General features: G+C 43.6%; 1 protein-coding gene across 3 annotated transcripts in view; it reads right to left on the bottom strand.

The window, feature by feature from the left end:
• The window catches only part of Zw (glucose-6-phosphate 1-dehydrogenase Zw), a 320,290-nt gene that overhangs the window by 212,285 nt on the left and 87,842 nt on the right, over positions 1 to 20,163 (bottom strand). Inside the window, exon 1 of one of the 3 annotated variants that reach the window (XM_067141797.2) lies at positions 16,913 to 17,045. The exons of 1 other annotated variant lie outside the window; for it this stretch is intronic. The gene's annotated coding sequence lies outside the window, so the exon portion shown is untranslated. Of the gene's footprint in view, positions 1 to 2,711; positions 2,889 to 16,912; positions 17,046 to 20,163 lie in introns of those variants that run through there. One more of the 3 variants, XM_067141796.2, reaches the window with a different exon arrangement.

Below are 20,163 nucleotides of genomic sequence, written 5' to 3'. Positions count from 1 at the left end.
TTCGAACCCACTATCTTCCGAAACCACGCGGCCACCCGTTCAGTGTTACTCGAACAAATACATACTTAACTGTCAGCCACTCTGAGCCACTAAAAGGATATTGTCGTTTCTGGAAAACTGTCACGGAAGGCACGGATAAGTCTGCGTCCTAACAACACCGCCGTAACCAGCCATAGCGAACAAGTGCATTGATAGTGATGAACAATTTTGTTATCGGCATTCTAAATGTTATTTAAGGCCACTGTCACTACCTTTCCTCTTCCAATGACGCCGAAAACGTAGGGCAGGCGCGGCTAATTCCGCAGTCACTGATTTTTTAAATAATTTGTTTTACGTCGCACCAACACAGATATATCTTACGGCGACGATGGGACAGGAAAGGGCTGGGAGTAGGAAGGAAGCCGCCGTGGCCTTAATTAAGGTACAGCCCCAGCATTTGCCTGGTGTAAAAATGGGAAACCACGGCAAATAATCTTCAAGGTTGCCGATAGTGGGGTTCGAACCCACTATCTCCCGAATATTGGATACTGGCCGCACTTTAGCGACTGCAGCTATCGAGCTCGGTGTCACTGAAATCTAACTTTACCCCAATGTGAGGAAGAGGTATGATCGTCTTATTACCTGTACGTCCTTTAAAGTTGATATATATATTGTATTCTGACGGTAAAGGTTGTAAACAGTGCAGTGGATCCCTTTTGTGGCAGCATCAAAACAATTCAGTACTATTAGGCCTATATAATTTCGTGTGTCTATTTCTAGCTTAGTGCAGTCCTTGTAAGGCAGACCCTCCGACGAGCGTGGGCGGCATCTGCCGTGTATAGGATACTGCCTGTTATTAAAGTGGAGGATAGCGTTGTATGTGGCGTGTGAGTTGCAGGGATATTGGGGACGGTACAAACACCCAGTTTCCGGGCCAAGGGAATTAACCATTTAAGGTTAAAATCTCCGACCCGACCGGGAATCGAACCCGGAGCCCTCTGAACCGAAGAGCACTACGTTGACCAATAAGCCGACAATTCGTCATTGTCCTGTTTATTGTGGTTGGAAGCTGGGATTCTTAAAAGTGACTACTTGTACAATATTTATTATTATTTTGAAGTAGTATTTTTGCAGTGATTTTCGGCTCCTTGCTTGAATGGTCAGCATACTTTCCTTCGGTTCAGAGGGCTCCGGGTTCGATTTCTGGCCGTCTCAGCGATGCTAATTTTATATGGTAAATTCTGACGGTCTGTCTTGGGGACTGGGTGTTTCTCTTTTTTCCAACACACTCCTCACAAGACAACACATCACAATACCGACCACCACAGAAATATACAATAGTGAATACGTCCCTTCACACAGGGTTGGCAACAGAAGGGGCACCGGGACGTAAAACTAGGCCAAATGTGACTCAATTCCTCATCGACATGCACTATGTTACCATCCACCAAAGAAACACACAATAGATATAGGGCTGACGTCGAGAAGGATATCCGGCTGTTAAACTGGGCCAAATCAATTGCCGGCCACAATAAATTGGGAAAGGGTCAGAAAGAAGAAGAAGAAGTATATGATTCGCAATGTTATTGGCAACGAATTCACGGAGCTGAATCGTGCTGCGGAATTACCTGGACTACTGTGGATTCAGCCGAAGTGTTACAATTAAATTAATTCATTGAAACAGTAATTTAAAATATTGTCCGACTGAATGATCAGCGCCGAGTCCGTCGGTTCAGAGGGTCCCAGGCCGATTCCCAGCCGGGTCGAAAATTTTAATCGCGTCTGATTAATTCTTCTGGTTCGCGGACTGGGTATTTGTGTTTGTCCCAATACTTTCCTCTTCATATTCAGACAACGCACTACACTACCACCCATCTCAGGCTACACCCCTCCATCTACGGTTGGCGTCAAGAAAGGCATCCGGCCGTAAAAAAAAGGGCCAAATCCACATGAGCGGCAAGTTCGCACCCGCGAGCCCATACGTTTGAAAAGTAAGAAGAAGAAGAATAAATCATTTATAATATTGTTTTGAGGCACTAAATAAATATAACATAACAGTTGTCCCACTGTATAATAATTCTCAAAATTCTTCCAATTTTGTCTTAATATTGCGGTTTTAGCCGAGTCTCCCCCATGTGTTAAATAGAAAGAAAAACATTCTACTGCTGAAGGACATAAACCTAGTGATTCTAAAATGAAATACTACTTTTAGTAATGAAGACTCACATTTGGTTTAACACATTATTTCCATGACCCATTACAAGGTTGCTCAGGACATGAAGAGAACCTTACACAGAGGTGTCTTGAGGCTCACGAACATACATGGAAAGGTTTCTTCTACGTTTCATTAAAGGGTGGGTTGGTAATACACGTCAACATATTATGCGAAAATTTCGTGGAAAAACTCTGTTCTCGTCCAAGAACCAAAATTACAACTTATTTTGGTAACCAATTACTCTCATAAATGAAGAGCGCTCACATCTTCACTGGAATCAACACTACGGAGCTAGCAAAAGTAGCCTGAATTTCTTCAACGTAAGATTCGGAATAAATGGAGATGCATGACAAAAAATACCTAAAGAAAAATTCTTATATATAGCAGAGGGCAGGTTATATGTTCACAGTACAGCTAGATTTTTAAAAGTTTACTCAATAGAAATAGAAAGAACCCTTGAGTTAAATTTATGTCACCAGTGGCATTATGGACAAAAAGTGTCGGTGAATTTACTCACACTCGGGCCAGAGTTAGAATATAGCACCACGCGTTGCAAGCTTTCAGGCGTTCCTTCAACTTCACCGGCAGGCACAATCAAGTGTGCGAAGATATCAAAGTAAACTCGTCACTTGGATCATGCGTCGACGCTACTAATGAATCGTCTGCCGGCCTCGGTCCCTACTACAACGCATTGCCTCCCTCCTCTTAGACGTACTACTGAATTCCAGTTCACCTCACCTGTGCTAAACCAATCGAATCCAAGGTCGTGGTAGCATACGAAAAAGGTCTATCATTGCTGATAAGACATAGGACAAGGCTGCAAGTTACATAGTCTGCGTACAAGGTGGAACGACACGACGTTCATTATATTCATCAACATGCATATGCACAGTTCTGTATACTGCATTTCGGACAAGCAGGAAGACGGCGTGAATTGCGAGGTGGCTGTAGTAAGCGCCTAGCAATAATTATAGACCTTAGTTAGCAGCTTCGGAGTGAAATAGAGTTGGCCAGTATGGTCTAAAAATCTGCAATGGTGGATTATATTTTGAATAAGACCATGTTGTTAGACATGGGTTTACTCATACGATTTAAAAAAAAAAGGATTACATTTACTTTTATAGTTTCTAAATGATCGCGAGTTTGACTTGCTGGTCTTGAGATTATGCCGTAAGTACGGAATTCACTAGGTGAACATTTGATTTAAATTTAGTAAAATTATTGCATGTGAAATAAGAGTTCATTTCACTGTGTCACCTAGTACTGCACGGAAGTAACTCATTAGTTTTAGCTATCTGTGTACGTACAAGGACAACTAAACCTCCTCTGTAACAGGTTATGTTCCTACCGTTCGGGTGGTACTTAAAATTTGAATTGTCTTTGCAAGTGATGTTCATATCCGAAGATGCACAAGGGCACTGCCTAATGCAATGGGCATTAATAACATTCGGATGATCAGAGATATGCTACCAAGATTTCTGACATTAAAAATCGGGGCAACGGTTTTGCACCTCTTCAAGATTCCTTGCCTTTGCGTCGGAGATTACAGGATCTCTGTCTTTAGCCCAATGTTTCTTCACCAGTCATCAACTAGCACGAAATATATTGAATAACGAGCGACTTTTGAAGCATATCCGTTGGTACTACATGATTTTCCCGGTTTTCGTATAGGGGTGGCCATAATCGAGAAATTCGACACCGGGATTGGGTTGTTTTGTAAGTCAACACTGACCAACACTACACTTTCACCTCAAATTGTTTCCACATCAGAACACTATAATGTTTTTCTCACTGTCATTAACCAAGACAAATTCTTCATCTCTTACCGTAGTTGAAGGTTGATTCTTGAACTTCTTCGCATGATTTTGGTAGTGGTGGAAGTAGGCGGTCTTATCCTATATAACACTTCTAGAAAAGGCTTTTTGTCAGAAAAATGTAACGTTTCTGCATGCACAAGTTTGTCTTCACTGAGTGCTCGATGCATAATGGTAGTAGGCTGTAAATCACTCACCGCTTTACATTTACAAAAGGCACGGACTTTCTGCTATATCAGATCTTATTTCTTTTCACCGCTTCCATAATTGTGGATCCCATCTTCAGTTTCTAGTGCCAAATCGTATTTCGTAAGTATTTTAGCACCTCACGCCATTTCGTACTTCGCCACCGGAACGTCCATATGAGTATACGTAAGCTTGTATGAATGTTTGACCATCCTTAGTACGGTAACTAAGTCGTTTTACCAGGCGAGTTGGCCGTGCGTTTATGGGCGCGCAGCTGTGAACTTGCATCCGGGAGATAGTGGATTCGAGCCCCACCGTCGGCAGCCCTGAAGATGGTTTTCCGTGGTTTCCCATTTTCACACCAGACAAATGCTGGGACTGTACCTTAATTAAGACCACGGCCGCTTCCTTCCCACTCCTAGCCCTTTCCTATCCCATCGTCGCCATAAGACCTATCTGCGTCGGTGCGACGTAAAACAAATTGTAATGAATGAATGAATGAAGTTGTTTCCCCGACTCAAGCATTCTCCTAAAACCCCCATATTCTGAATGCCAGTCAATCTACTATGTTCACCGACCACGTATCGTAGTATGTGTGACGTAATGGTCGTATTGCCAACCTATGCACTTAATAACTATTATGAGGAGAAATACAGATTCTGCTAGAAAACCACTATGGTGCAAAAATACTACACCCCAGATTCCCATCTAATTTTTAGTGAAGGAAAAACCAATGTTGTTGCAAATGCGTGCCCCCCTCAAAAATGATACGATTTTTAAAGAAATTAATAATCTAAATCGAGCACGTATTCCGGGCTGTTTAGGAACTCCAGAGCCTTCATGACGACTTATGCATAGGTTCCGAGAGACCAATGCCGTTACAGTAGATTTACACGCAAGTTAAATAACTTGTCTTCAGGGCAAAATTCCGACACTGTGGCTTCTATTATGTACAGAAATTCTGGACGCCAGAGGTAAACTATCGTAAACGCAAAAACGACGATTTCGAGGTTTTTATCGCTTGTAACTTGTTTAGATCGTGTCTTCTTATGGGTACACTGTTGTATGTGTATGTTTCGCAGGGATGAAGATAAGCTACGTGATACTATCATCGTATGTGCAAGGAGAACACAGCAATAAACAATGGTAAGTGATCATACAACAGTTCAACCTTAGCCGTCCGCCACACTCCTTATCGTATCTTGGTCAGATCTCTCGATTCGACCTGCCCTAAAGGTAGCAACTTAGCAGTTTCTTTCTGCTGGCCTTAAAGATAGTGAAATGTCACGACTACAGTTTACCTCTGACGTCCAGAACTGAAGATACGTTAAACATACAGCATTATCATTCAAGTCCGTACGGAGTGGAACGTAACTGATGCACTAAATTAACACAAGTAATAGATCTTGGGGAGAAGATCACAAGGTTGCATGTTTCAGGTCTGTAGCTTGCACGCTTACGTCATAATATTACAAGGAAATCAGTGATGAAATGGGTTAATGGCTCCAAGCGCAAGACAATGGAGTGTACAAGGAGTAACTGTCAGAACAAATGCTTACTTGTTATTTGTCTTGTATCTGATGCGTTTAGCGGTAAAAAGTTACAAATTTATGACTTAAATGGTACCTAGCAAAGAACATGTGGCAACGCAGGTACGAGTAAGCAAATACAGTATAGACAATGCAGGACACTTCCGGATTTAACCTAGTTAAAATGGGAAACAATTCTCAATTGGCCCTTGTAGTGGCCTGATCTGGAAATTCGTGCTAAATTCAAATATCAATAGAAATTCATATACGGGAATGGATAAATAAATTACGTCTAGAAAGAAAGTGTTACTAAGATATTAACTTCAAAGTTGCTAAAGCAATTCTGGATAAATGAAAGATATTTAAAGACTGAAATTAGACATATATTCAAGATATGTTGTTGCAATTTTGCTTTGCGTCGCATCGACACAGACAGGTCTTATGGCGACGATGGGATGGGAAAAGCCTAGGAATGGGAAGGAAGCGGCCATGGCCTTAATTAAGGTACAGTCCCAGCATTTGCCTGGTGTGAAAATGGGAAACCACGGAAAACCATCTTCAGGGCTGCCGACAGTGGGATTCGAACCCACTATCTCCCGAATGCGAGCTCACAGCTGCGCGCTCCTAAGCTCACGGCCAACTCGCCCGGTATATTCAAGATATGAAATGCACTGCTGTGAAAAGGCTTGATCTTCCATTTACGCATTACTTTTTTGCTTTAGCATTCCTGCCTGAACGTTTACGGTTAGATTTGTCTATTGCTTCATTTTAACAACTTTGTATCATCACATTAAGACACTTGTCAATAAAGAGATCTGCACATTCCTGTCCTTTTTCTCTTGGAAGGACTACCCCTTTTGGAAGGGGCAGTAACATTTGATATTTTATTTCGTGGGTGATTTTGTGTTGGTACAGATCCTGTCTTTATCTCAGAAGAGGGATAACAGAAAGGAAAGCATGAAAATGTTGTCGATAGATATGTTTTGAGGAATATTTACGTACAATTAGAGTAAAAATATAACATAACCCTTGGCTGTATAATCGGGGATTGCTAAAGTTGCAGCCCTGGAAATGATCTGAACATATCTTATAATTCTTATTGAAGCATAACGTCCCTTCTTTCTTGTATATCTTATCCAAATCACTTCTTTGACTTTTTTTTTTTTTTGCTATTTGTTTTACGTCGCACCGACACAGATAGGTCTTATGGCGACAATGGGATAGGAAAGGCCTAGGAATGGGAAGGAAGCGGCCGTGGCCTTTATTAAGGTACAGCCCCAGCATTTGCCTGGTGTGAAAATGGGAAACCACGGAAAACCATCTTCAGGGCTGCCGACAGTTGGGTTCGAACCCACTATCTACCGGATGCAAGCTCACAGCTGCGGGGCCCTAACCGCACGGCTAACTCGCCCGGTCTCTTTGACATTTCAAAACCCACAGATCACACCTACAACAACACATCGGCATTGAAGGTCAAATGCTGCACTATACAATAAAACAAGTTTATTATATTTTAAGCTAGTTAAAATATGGGTCGCACAGGTCAGAAGAAGTCCGACTCGTTGGCTGAACGGTCAGCGTACTGGCCTTCGGTTCAGAGGGTCCCGGGTTCGACTCCCGGCCGGGTCGGGGATTTTAACCTTAATTGGTTAATTCCAATGGCACGGGGGCTGGGTGTATGTGTTGTCTTCATCATCATTTCACCCTCATCACGACGCGCAGGTTGCCCATGGGAGTCAAATAGAAAGACCTGCACCTGGCGAGCCGAACCCGTCCTGGGATATCCCGACACCAAAAGCCATACGACATTTCATTTCAGGTCAGAAGAAGGAAGTACTATAAAAATATCTTTGTTACTGGAAGAACATACAGTATATGTAAACACAACATTTACTTTCCTTTTCATGTCACGAGGGAAACGGAAGAAAGACCGCGAATCCTTCTGAACTTATTACAGCCAAACATAGCACATATCCGTCCATTCATGTTGAGAGGAGATATAAATGAATGACACACGCTACTGTTTACTTATGCTAACTTACTGCAAACGCATTAAATAACACCAAAAACTTCACAAACTAATATGCATGCTCTTATGACAGAATCAGTAACTCCAGGTCACACCGCTAGAGAGAGCTCTAATCGCTGTCCCTCGATATCTCGCAGACTGTCTTGTATTATCTCTTCTGTACTTGGAGTGAGCGAACGTTGCTCAAGGTCGGCAGCCTTGTTGGGATGGGAGCAGTAACCTGTGACGTAATGTTTACACCGCCCGTCCAAAAAGTTCCGAGATTGATTTTATTCTTGACGTATACGCGGCATCAGCAAAATAACTACCGTGGCAGCTTGATCTAAGAACTGTAAACAACAGATGCGCATTCGACCAGTGAATTGTGAGCAGGCAGTGTTAAGTAGTGGACGTGCGGCCGATGTGTGTCAACGTTGTTGCGTCACAAAACGCAATGGAGCAACGAGTGGTGATTCGCTTTCGCGTCTTAGTCGGTAAAACGGCTACGGAGACATTCGAGTCCATGAAAAAAGCGTATGGCGATAATTGCTGAAGTCGTACACGAGTGTGTCAGTGGTTTAAGTCTGTTAGTGTCGCTCGAGGACAATGAGAGGTGAGTACGTCCCAACTCAAGTTCATCCGGCGGAAACATTGAGAAAATTCGTGATCTTTTGAAAACCGATCATCATTTCTCAAGCAGAGCTGTCGCCGAAGAGCTGAACATTTGTAAATCAAGTGTTCAAGATATTATCCGGAATGTTTTGAAGAACAGAAAAGTGCGTGCAAACCTTGACTCCCGAACAAAAACAACGCGCGGACACCTGCCGCGACTTGATTGCAATGAAAAACGCGGACAATTGCTTTCTGGAAAAAATCATCACGGATGACGAGATTTGGTGTTATCAATGCGAACCTACCACAAAACGATGAAGTGCAGAATGGGTCTCTGAAGGTTCGCCAAGACCGAAGAAAGTGCGAATGACAAAATCAAACGTGAAAACAATGTTCATCGTCTTTCTTGACGCTCGCTGCATTATTTACAGGGGAATTTTGTTCCCACCGGCACCACTGTCAATTCTCAGTATTATCTGGGTGTGAAGGATCGGTTATTCAGAGGATTCGTCCACAAAAATGGAAGGGGAGGGGCTTCTCCTTGCTGCACGACAATGCGCCTACTAATACGGTAAAAGTTGTCGTGCAGTTCCTAGCGAAAAAACAAGTGTCAGTTCTCAACCACCCTCCGTTAATACCCGGATTGGCGTCGAGTGACTCTTTTCTATTCCTCAAATTAAAAATTCACAAGAAGGGTCACCGCTTTAACGACACGACCGACATTCAAGGCACTGTGACACGTGAGTTGAACAACATCCCAAACAAGGATTTTTCTGACAGTTTCACATGTTTGTATGAACGTTCTGTGCGTTGAACTCAAGTAGGAGGAGACTATGTAGAACACCTGAAGCATTAAAACCGTCATCGTGAGTTTTCTCGATGTTTTTATTAATTCACCAAAAAGTTTTGGACGGACGGTGTACAACCCGGACATAACTGGTGTGTAGGTAGTGAACACATAAAGCTTAGCCATGGTATAGTTCATATTGAGGGAATATCTGGACATAATTTTAGTTTACGGTGAAGTAGGAGAGAATGCTCTTGCAGCTAAACGAACTTTGAACGATTTCCACAAAGAAGGGGTCCACATCGGCGTACGATCAAACAATCGCCATTGGTCTCCTTTTGGGGCTGTCGTCCAAGTGACAGATTTCCTATAAGTTGTTTACCTAGTCTTTCCTTCAATGATTCAAAATAGTTGGACATTTATCAAACATCTCCCTTTATAAGTTATTCCAGTCCCTAATTCCTCTTTTTATAAAAGAGTATTTGCTCCAATTTGTCCTCTTGAATTTCAACTTTATCTTCATTTTATGATCCTTCCTGCATTAACATCAATCAGTCGACCAGTTTCCATAGATCTGCTGTCTGAGAGATTACCTATCAGTTGTTTACCTACTTTTTTTTCTTAAATGATTTTAAAGGAGTTGGAAATTTATCGAATATCTTCCTATGAACGACTTTTCCCCCAGTCTGTCCGGCTCCATGGCTAAATGGTTAGCGTGCTGGCCTTTGGCCAGAGGGGTCCCGGGTTCGATTCCCGGCAGGGTCGGGAATTTTAACCATAATTGGTTAATTCCCCTGGCATGAGGACTGGGTATATGTGTCGTCTTCAACATAATTTCATTCTCATCACGACGCGCAGATCGCCTACGGGCGTCAAATCACAAGACCTGCACCTGGCGAGCCGAAGTCCTCGGACACATCCCGGCACTAAAAGCCATACGCCATTTTTTTATTTCTCCCAATCTGTCCCCTTGAATTCCAAATTTATATTCATATTACGAATTTTCTTACTTCAAAATAGTCCATTCAAGCATATTCGTCTACTAATGTCATTCCACGCCATTTCTCTATTACTAGCTCGGAACATATCGCTTAGTCGAACAGCTTGTCTCCGCACTCCCAAGTGTTCTCAGCCCAAAGTAAAAGTGAATTCGTATCTTCGTCCCGAAGTAGTTCAGCCCCATTCAGCAAGCACGCGACCCCCCCCCCCAAATTGGAGGTGAGGTACATGTACACGAATGCACTTAAATGGTATCCCGACATAAACAATCAACAATGCCCCACTCCAGTACTGAAAAGGGGGGAGGGAGTGAATGGGTAGTGCGGAAGGCACAGTGAGTGTATTGCTATATATCCACCACTGTGCCCATTTGAATCACACGTTTGTAGCGGGCTGTCTCCACGCAGCAATGTGATAGGCGAAGAGATGGGGGAACGCCATGCTTTGTTTATATCGGGACACAATTTCTGTGCACGCGTGTATATACCTGCCCTCTTGCCAATCTTAAAATATTTCCGGAATTATATAGGAAATGTACGTATGACAGAAAGGAGAGACGACTGACTGTGAATGACATCCACGTTACCCGACGATCGCTCAGGCTGAATGTCCTCACTCTCATATCCAGTTTGCTTGTAAGGAATACAGAAAAAGGAAATAAATTGGTGTTGTGGAGAACGGCGCCTGCCCACACTTTATCAGTACTTCATTTCGTCCCTTCCAGGCGCGCAGCTGTGAGCTTGCATCCGGAAGATTGTGGGTTCGAACCCCACTGTCGGCAGCCCTGAATATGGTTTTCCGTGGTCTCCCATTTTCACACCAGGCAAATGCTGGGCTGTACCTTATTAAGGCCACGGCCGCTTCCTTCCCACTTCTAGCCCTTTCCTATCCCATCGTCGCCATAAGACCTATCTGTGTCGGTGCAACGTAAAGCTAATTCAAAAAAGCCTGACTTCTCTAGGTCAGTAGCTTTACTTCGTTCTCGTCTCTTCCCATGACAGGTTGTCTATCCTAGTACACAGTCTGACCTCTCAAGGCTAATAGCTTCACTTCATTCTCGTCTCTTCCAGTGAGAGCGTGTCTATCCTAGTGCACAGTCTGGCCTCTCTAGGCCAATAGCTTCACTTGATCCTCGTCCCTTCCAGTGAGAAGTTGTCTATCCTAGTACACAGTCTGACCTCTCAAGGCCAATAGCTTCACTTCATTCTCATCTCTTCCCATGACAGGTTGTCTATCCTAGTCCACAGTCTGGCCTCTCTAGGCCAATAGCTTCACTTGATTCTCATTTCTTCCTATGTGAGGCTGTCTAGCCTAGTCAACAGTCTGACCTCCCTTCAACAGCTTCACTTCATTATCGTCTCTTCTAGTGAGCGGCCGTCTTGTAGCAGCTATACAGAGAATACAGTACATGACACTGGATACACCATGCCCAGGCTTGAAGCTGGGAGGTCTGATCTTCGTGCAGAGGAACCGGCAGGAGTACTCGCCAAATGGCGGCAGTGCTAGGAGTGTCCCATTGAACTGTCTTTCGAACTTCATGGGAAGACCGGCAACATTCGTATCATCTGCAGCGTGTTCATCACCTATCGTCAACACGAAAAGTTCGTGAATCATACAGTATTTTGATCACTGACCGGGCCTCCTTTACGAGAAGTGACATCTTCAATTCTCACAACACGCATGTGTGGTCGGAGAACAATCCGCGTGCTATGAGACCCTCCCTCCACCGGTTTCGGTTTTGCATTAATGGTTGGAGTTTGGGCAGGGCTATCGGGAGGTATTATCATAGGATCTGTGGCAGTGGCGACTCCTGACTTCTGGTTTAGGGGATGTAACCGAAAAACTGCAAATACCACCGCAAACAGACCGTCATTCCAAACACATTTTTCAAGAGAAAACAACAAACAAGGCCATGAGAAAAGTTTATTTAAGATGTCGAATCCACTAATCCAATGGTCTGTTTCATACATATTTCTGTTGATATGAAGAACACACGACTTAAGTTGTGCAGTTACATTCAGAGTTGGACGCGGTTGTCCTTCATTTATAATTATGCTTTTCTCCAAAAGTATACTAACTGGTTCTCTTAATAATCGTTCTATTACACATGGTCAGAATTAAATTCGGAGTGCGCGGTAGAAATATGTGACCCTGGCACTGCCTACTGAACTACTCTCTGATCGGTGCGATGTAATTTCAAAATCGCATCATTCCCGCATGACTTTGTTTCATATTTACACTACAAGCACACGCAACTGAATCATTTATATTACTACAACACACATTTGTCATATATCATTTATAGCACAAGAAAATAACAACTCAGAAGCAAGAACTCCAGTATTTCACGAAATAGCAATTGCTGTAAATCTCAGCCATACGCGATAACTTGCAGGATTCCACCTTGCACAGTTCTCTTGACGGATGAGGTTCTTCGTTCTGCATCCCAACCCCACGAAAGACATCAACAACCAACAACGGTACAATACTCGTGCTGCCGTCTCTGGAGTAGTTTGGCAATCAGTAGCCGTCAATACCCAGCTAAGCTCGTTTCATCCCTCTCTGAGTAACGATAACTGTGCGTTTGAATTTTATATAAATAACTTCCATTAAAATATGAACAATGAATATTTATTTTTCGTTGAAAATACAAGGGATGTAACACATCAATCGCATGTATGGGAAGTTCGCCACTGATCTGTGGTATTATCTCAAGGACTGACTGGGGTATCTTATCTACAGTTTCTGGAAAGCACTCTACCACTACTACTAGAGGATGTTCAACTTCATACCCGACGGTACATGTTGTTCAAATATGATGGTGCACCCCCACCTATTCGCAGCGATGGATTGGGTGTTAGGGCTCTATCGGCTGGGCGGCAAGAAGACCCGATCTAAACCCCTTAGATTTATTTTTGGGGTACATGAAATCTAAGTTGTATCCCAAAGAAGTGGAGCCCTGCAAGAGCTCCGGCAACATGCCTTGGAATCTGCTCAGGACATCAGTCAAAACCACGAGGTACTGAGGTGGGTTCGAGAGAATTTTCTCCGGAGGTGTTAAGCATGTATTACCGCCAATGGTGGACATTTCGAACACCTGCTGTAACGATTTGCACCATTTCCTACGACCAATCTGGTCGAGTGTATCACTCTTTCAAAGGTACACAAACCCTTTGCCGTTGTGTTCCCAATTCTTATATTAACAAGATAAATTATGCCTAGAGTGTTTAGATGACCCTTACTTTTGTGATCGTAAGCCACGGCACCTCCATTTTTATGTGGAACCGTACCCAAAGGATGTGACATTTCCTTTCGTAAATCCCACATCCATTGGTCTGGAATCAAACTCGTACTGCCTTGGTAAGAAGCGAGCAGCGATGCCACTGGGACTGTTTTTTTCTGCAGGATCTGGGGTTGTAGGACATTTGGCAGTATTACAGCCGGATGCCCTTCTTAAAGCCAACCATTAGAGAATAAATTCTGCATGTTAATGTAGTGGTGATTTGCTGCGAACAAGTGTTGAAGGCGACAGAAATATCCAGTCCCCGAGCCATAGTATTGCACTTGTTAATGTAATAATCCCTGTTCCGGACGAGAATCGAACCTAAGGCCTCAAGGACGGAAGACCAGTCCACTAGCCATTCAGCTATTCATCCGGACAGTTGTGTTCTCAATATGGTATTATTTATTAACGGGCTGGCCAAGCCGAACAGCATGGCGCAGTTGTCAGCGGCACGCTATTCTGGCGAGTTTGTGTAATCGGATTGTGGTGGTTTTGAATCCCACTGCCAGCCGTCTTGAAGATAATGTTCCTTGGTGTCCCGTATTCACCTACAGGGTAAAAATAAGGGACAGGAATTATCATTGGTATAGGCCAAGTTATGCTTAGGACCTAATGTCATATTGTTGAATAGTACCGAACGTTCATTACGTCTATTAAGTTAAAAACGTGATGTTACGCCCTGTACTGTCACAAAACTCGGTCAGTACACTAGAGGATATGCGTGTTGTTATTGATTTTGTTGATAGTTGACGCTCGACCTTGAAGATACAACCGGTTTAAACATTTGTCCACGTACCACGGCAGCCTCATCAGTAGTTACAGCCAGCCGCTGCGCTGCAATTCTTAAAATTCCCAAAACACGACTTTCCTTGAGAATGGTGTAAGTTGCAGACCTGAAACTCGCGACATTGTGATTCTCTCCCGCAAGATCTATTACTTGTGTTATTACCTTCCATCCTGTATATGGCTGGGCTACGCGATCGCCACTGAAGTGCAAATAAATATCTCCAATGTAACAATACGCCACCGACGGTGGGTTGTCGAATGGTAGAGTCACAGTGGCAACCTACGATGAAGACATAAAACTGGAAGGTGAAATGCATTACTACTGTTACTCTTTTAGTACGTTGTTGTTGTTGTTGTTGTTGTTGTTGGTGGTGGTGGTGGTGGTTGTTGCAGTATTGCTATAAGAAAAGTATCTTGGAACTGGACGATAATAATGTTAATTGTTTAATAACCATTCTAACTATCTGTACTAACGTTTTACTGCAACAGACCCCCAAAACTGAACCTTTGCCAGGAGCAAGTGAAGATAAACTCCAACAAAACAATTCACAGGACGGTCACCGACGACGCGGCGTCAGCATTAGAAATTCAGAGGTCTCGGCAGAGCATCACCCCCCGCCTCAGACACGCTCATTACTTGAGCGACCTATGTCAGTACGAGTAAGTAAACTGAATAATAATAATAATAATAATAATAATCGTATGGCCTCAGCTACCGTTTGCAGACATTTCGATTTGACGCCATCTGGCTGTCTGCTCGTCAATTTCGACGTTCCGGCTTACTCTGTCTGCCATCTAGCGGACCTAGAATAAACCGGATCTCTCTTGGGCGTCTATGGCTGAGATTTAATTAATTTTGTCGGGTAAATACCAAATGTATCACCAGAGATCTTTTACATGCCGACATCGTACGACATGGAGTGTCGAATGGACTTTTTTCCGCCCTTCAAAAATCCGACTACCTCTGCCGGGTTTGAACCCGCTATCTTGGGATCCGGAGGCCGACACTCTACCACGGATCCACAGAGGCAGCTAGTAAACTGAATGAAATCAACCTTGTACAAGTATATAAAATATATATGGAATAAGATATGACAGAAAAGTTGTAATGATCAAGACTTCCCTTTAATACCACTACAATATATTTATAATAAGTCATTCATATAGTTCCAAATTTTAACTCCTGCTTGGCAAAAATTAGGAATACTACAATACGAACTAATATATTCTGAAAATGTTTATTACTAGAATATGTTGTGGAAATGGGCGGTATTTGTTGCACAGCCCCTAGACCCGAAAGGTAATCATTATCGACAAGTTTCCCCATTCATGCTCCATTGTTTCTGAATTTGGTCTACTCCCGTGGTCCAGGGTTAGCCTGGGTTCGACTCCTAGCTCTGGCACCTGTTAATATTAATATCGATGGCTGGGATGAGGTCACTCAGCGTTAGATAATATAGCTGAGAAGTGTATTCCGTGGTTTCCTACTAAAACTCTAAGATGGTGCTTCCCGACACACGAAGTGACCGGCTGAAAGTTTCCGAGTTCCGGAGTGCAAGCACGACCGAAATGAAGGAAGACATTATCACAGAGATTTCTAAATATACACCAAGTTGATGTACGCCACTCCAGTAAAAGGGTTCATTCCTACGCGTTTAAAATGGTACCATTCGTTACAAATTTCCCTAAACGCTGCTTGCCATTTCCTTAACACAATATAACTGCGCAAAGTGTGTGTTGGGCAAATGCATTTTAAGGAATAATACAATAAATATTGTATTATGAAAAGCAATACCGGAACCGCGGGACATGGTATGCACAGTCTGACGCTGATTCTTCCGTACAATAGTCTTATGTCAGGCAAGTCCGACTCGTTGGCTAAACGATCAGCGTACTGGCCTTCGGTTCAGAGGGTCCCGGGTTCGATTCCCGGCCGGGTCGGGGATTTTAACCTTAATTGGTTAATTCCTACGGCACGGGGGCTGGGTGTATGTGTTGTCTTCAACATTATTTCATCCTCATCACGACGCGCAGGTCGCCTACGGGAGTCAAATAGAAAGACCTGCACCTGGCGAGCCGAACCCGTCCTGGGATATCCCGGCACCAAAAGCCATACGACATTTCATTTCATGTCAGGCAAAACACGGGCGCTTCCTTCTCAAGCCTAGTCCCAATTAATTACTAATACTCGTACATACACTATCATAGCGTCATATGTTAAAGACTTAGTTGTTAGTACACGGGCCTGCTGAATAAAGTGTCCAAAGCCCTTTACATGAAGCAAGAACCACCACCACCACTACTACTACTATCTTACGAGATTCATTCGCTATCACCTCGATGACTGGCTCCTATGGATGGCAACATACAACGTTATTTTAATCGAAATATATAATTCAGACACTGGCCAGTGATCCGTGACTGGCCTAATGATGGTGACAATGGTTGTTTTATGGTCATCAGTCCATAAAGTTAGCATTTATGTTAATATGACCAGAAAGGAAGAATATATCTACGTTTCCCCTACCCGCCTTTTTCCCAGCAGATTTCCTTGATAAATCGTTCTTTGTATAACAGTATTACAATATTATTAGTATTATTAGTACCGTACCATTACATATTTCAACAACATTTCACAAAGTTAAACCAATGGATTTAAAAATAATGACCACGCCATTAATTGCGCCACACTCCACTACGTCTCATCATCATACCTGAGGTAAGGAGATCACAATCCACTCCGGCGACCACTGCTGACTACAAAAATTATCCTGGTGCCTCCTTTCTGTCCAAGGCCTACTATCTTCCTTGAAGCCTTCATTAACGCTGCACAAGAAAACAAACATACACCACGGGCAGGTAGAAATTACGTAATATCTTCCACACGCAATTCCTCTACCAGACAAACGATACCCATTGTGAAACATGTTATAAGCGCATTGTCCTAGCAACAAACAAGACGCGGAAATGGTGAAACGGCCGCCCTCACAATCACAGCATGGACGTTATTCCCATGTATAACTGGTGTGCCGGTCGGGTAGCAAGCCTACCTCCTACTCAGAGGCCCCGGGTTCGATTCTCAACCAGATCAGGAATTTTTACCTGGATCTGAGGGCTGGTTTAAGCTCCATTCAGCCTGCTTGAAAACACTGAGGGGCTATCTGGCGGTGAGATAGCCCCAGTCTAGAAAGCCAAGAATAACAGCCGAAAGGATTCGACGCACTGACAAAGCGTCACCTCGTGATCTGCAGGTCTTCGGGTCTGAGCAGCGGTCACTTAATAGGTCAAGGCCATCAGGGCTGTAGCGCCATGGGGTTTATTAGTGGTGTACAAGGTGTAAAGACCTGCAGTTCTGTGTATTTAATTCTTGAGACGAGGCTCAAAAGTGTCATGCGTTTTAAGTTTGGGGAGTAAGCGTTGAGGTGGATTGGAGCGTCCAGCGAACTGATGTGCTAGGAATGCTTGCGCGCTGCCAGGCTTACGTTTATCTTTTTATACGAAATTTGAAAAGTTCTTCCTTCACAAGGACAGATACCGAAGTAATTTCGTTGTACACAAACTCCTGAAAATGTGCCCACCATTTTCGCATGTTTATACAATGAACAAGAAGTAGGCCTCATTGCTTGAGTCGTGGCGTCTCGAAAGTGTTGTGCACTTCAAGTTTGGAAAGTACTGTTAGCTTAAACTAGAGGTGGGCATTGGTGAGCGCACTTTCTAATACAGTGCACCCAGCGAACTGGTGAGCTAGGAATGCCTGCGCGCTGCTAAGCTTACGTGTATCACGTTCTCTTACGAATATTCAAACGTTCGTTCAAAAGACTGAATACTGTAGAAATTTCAAGGTATACGATCTTCTCAAAATGTGTCCAGCATTTTTTTTTTTAGCAGAAGAAGGTTTTTTTGAACTTCCGTGCACCAGGTTCTCATCGACTAAAACACAAGCCTTAGCTAATTAGCTATAATCGACAGAATAACAACCAATATAACAACTGCCCACACAACCTATACATCCTAAGTGATATATATTTTCCTAATACAGGAACGGTCATTTACACCGAATATACAGGTGAGACATCCAGCGAGGGACTGGACGAACATATGGAAGAACATTCGAAATAAATTGCTTCCAGCTTAATGCATCAACACCTCATAATCTGCAGGTCTTCGAGCTGGGCAACGGTCGCATGGTAGGCCATGGCCCTTCGGGACTGTTGCGCCATGGGGTTTGTTTTAGTTTTGGTACAAAAAAACTCAAAACAAACTACTTTTAAAAGCAATTCAAAATATGTGTGGGAAAATAAATACCTTGGCCTCCACCCCAACATCATTTTCATCTGAAGCCAAACCCACAGCTGCAGTGTATACGTTTCAGTGCATACAATTGAACTAATAATGATATTTGAACATGGCACAGTGAAATCAGGTAAAAGTAAGTAAAATATTGGTTGTTAGTGCAGAAAAATATTCAGTGAAAAAAATAAGGTATATTACCTAGAGTCATCATTGTCGTTGATGAAGTCGAAGTATAAGTCATCATGCTGGTCATTGCTGTCACGTCCATCACACATTAAGTTGTAGTAAAAGCTCGTAGATTCAAGATTGATTAAGAAGAGTAATAATGGCGTGTGGCCTGCGAAGTGGCCTGGTGCAGGTCTTATGATTTGACTCCCGTAGGCGACCTGCGCATCGTGATGAGGATGAAATTATGATGCAGGCAGTACACACACCCAGTCCCCGTGCCACGGGAATTAACCAATTACGGTTAAAATTCCAGACCCTGGCGGGAATCGAACCCGGGACCCCTGTGACCAAAGGCTATAACGCTAACCATTTAGCCATGGAGCCGGACTCAAGATTGATGAGAAAGGACGTTCAAGTTTGTAGGTCATAGTACCTCGCACGAAATATTGGAATTGGGGCCTTGCAGAAAACTTTCAGTTCTTCGATAGGCATGTCCCCCTCGTGTTGCTTCTTGTTTTTAACAGTACTTTCATGGCTGGAGTAACTACCACAGAAACACGAACGGCTTTAAACTAACCGAAACCGGGCGAGTTGGCAGTGCTGTTAGGAGCGCGCAGCTGTGAGCTCGCATCCGGGAGATAGCGGGTTCGAACCCCACTGCCGGCAGCCCTGAAGATGGTTTTCCGTGGTTTCCCATTTTCACACCAGGCAAATGCTGGGGCTGTACCTTAATATAATAATGGCTCAGACGGTTAAGGCGCTGGCCTTCTAACCCCAACTTGGCAGGTTCGATCCTGGCTCAGTGCGGTGGTATTTGAAGGTGCTCAAATACGACAGCCCCGTGTCGGTAGATTTACTGGCACGTAAAAGAACTCCTGCGGGACTAAATTCCGGCACCTCGGCGTCTCCGAAGACCTTAAAAAGTAGTTAGTGGGACGTAAAGCAAATAACATTATTATTAATAATAATAATAATAATAATAATAATAATAATAATAATAATGGCGTATGGCTTCCGGAGAGGCCTGGTCCGGGCCTTTTTCTCGTAGTCGGCCTATTAGGCGACCTGCATGTCTGTGAAGATTTATAATGCTGAATACGTCATACACAGCCCCCGAGCCATTGGAATTAATCAATTAAGGTTAAAATCACCGGCCCGGCCGGGAACCGAACACGGTACCCTCTGGACAAAAGGCCAGCACGCTAACCATTTAGCCATGGAGCCTATGATTGAGATGATTTTGCACGACTATCTGTTATAACTGTCCGACTCGTTGGCTGAACGGTCAGCGTACTGGCCTTCGGTTCAGAGGGTCCCGGGTTCGATTCCCGGCCGGGTCGGGGATTTTAACCTTAATTGGTTAATTCCAATGGCACGGGGGCTGGGTATATGTGTTGTCTTCATCATCATTTCATCCTCATCACGACGCGCAGGTCACCTACGGGTGTCAAATAGAAAGACCTGCACCTGGCGAGCCGAACCCGTCCTGGGATATCCCGGCACT

This window comes from Anabrus simplex, chromosome 2, assembly GCF_040414725.1.
Source record: "Anabrus simplex isolate iqAnaSimp1 chromosome 2, ASM4041472v1, whole genome shotgun sequence".
NCBI classification, from domain to species: domain Eukaryota; kingdom Metazoa; phylum Arthropoda; class Insecta; order Orthoptera; family Tettigoniidae; genus Anabrus; species Anabrus simplex.
Note: the sequence above shows the minus strand (reverse complement) of the source record. Positions and strands in the feature narration are given on the sequence as shown.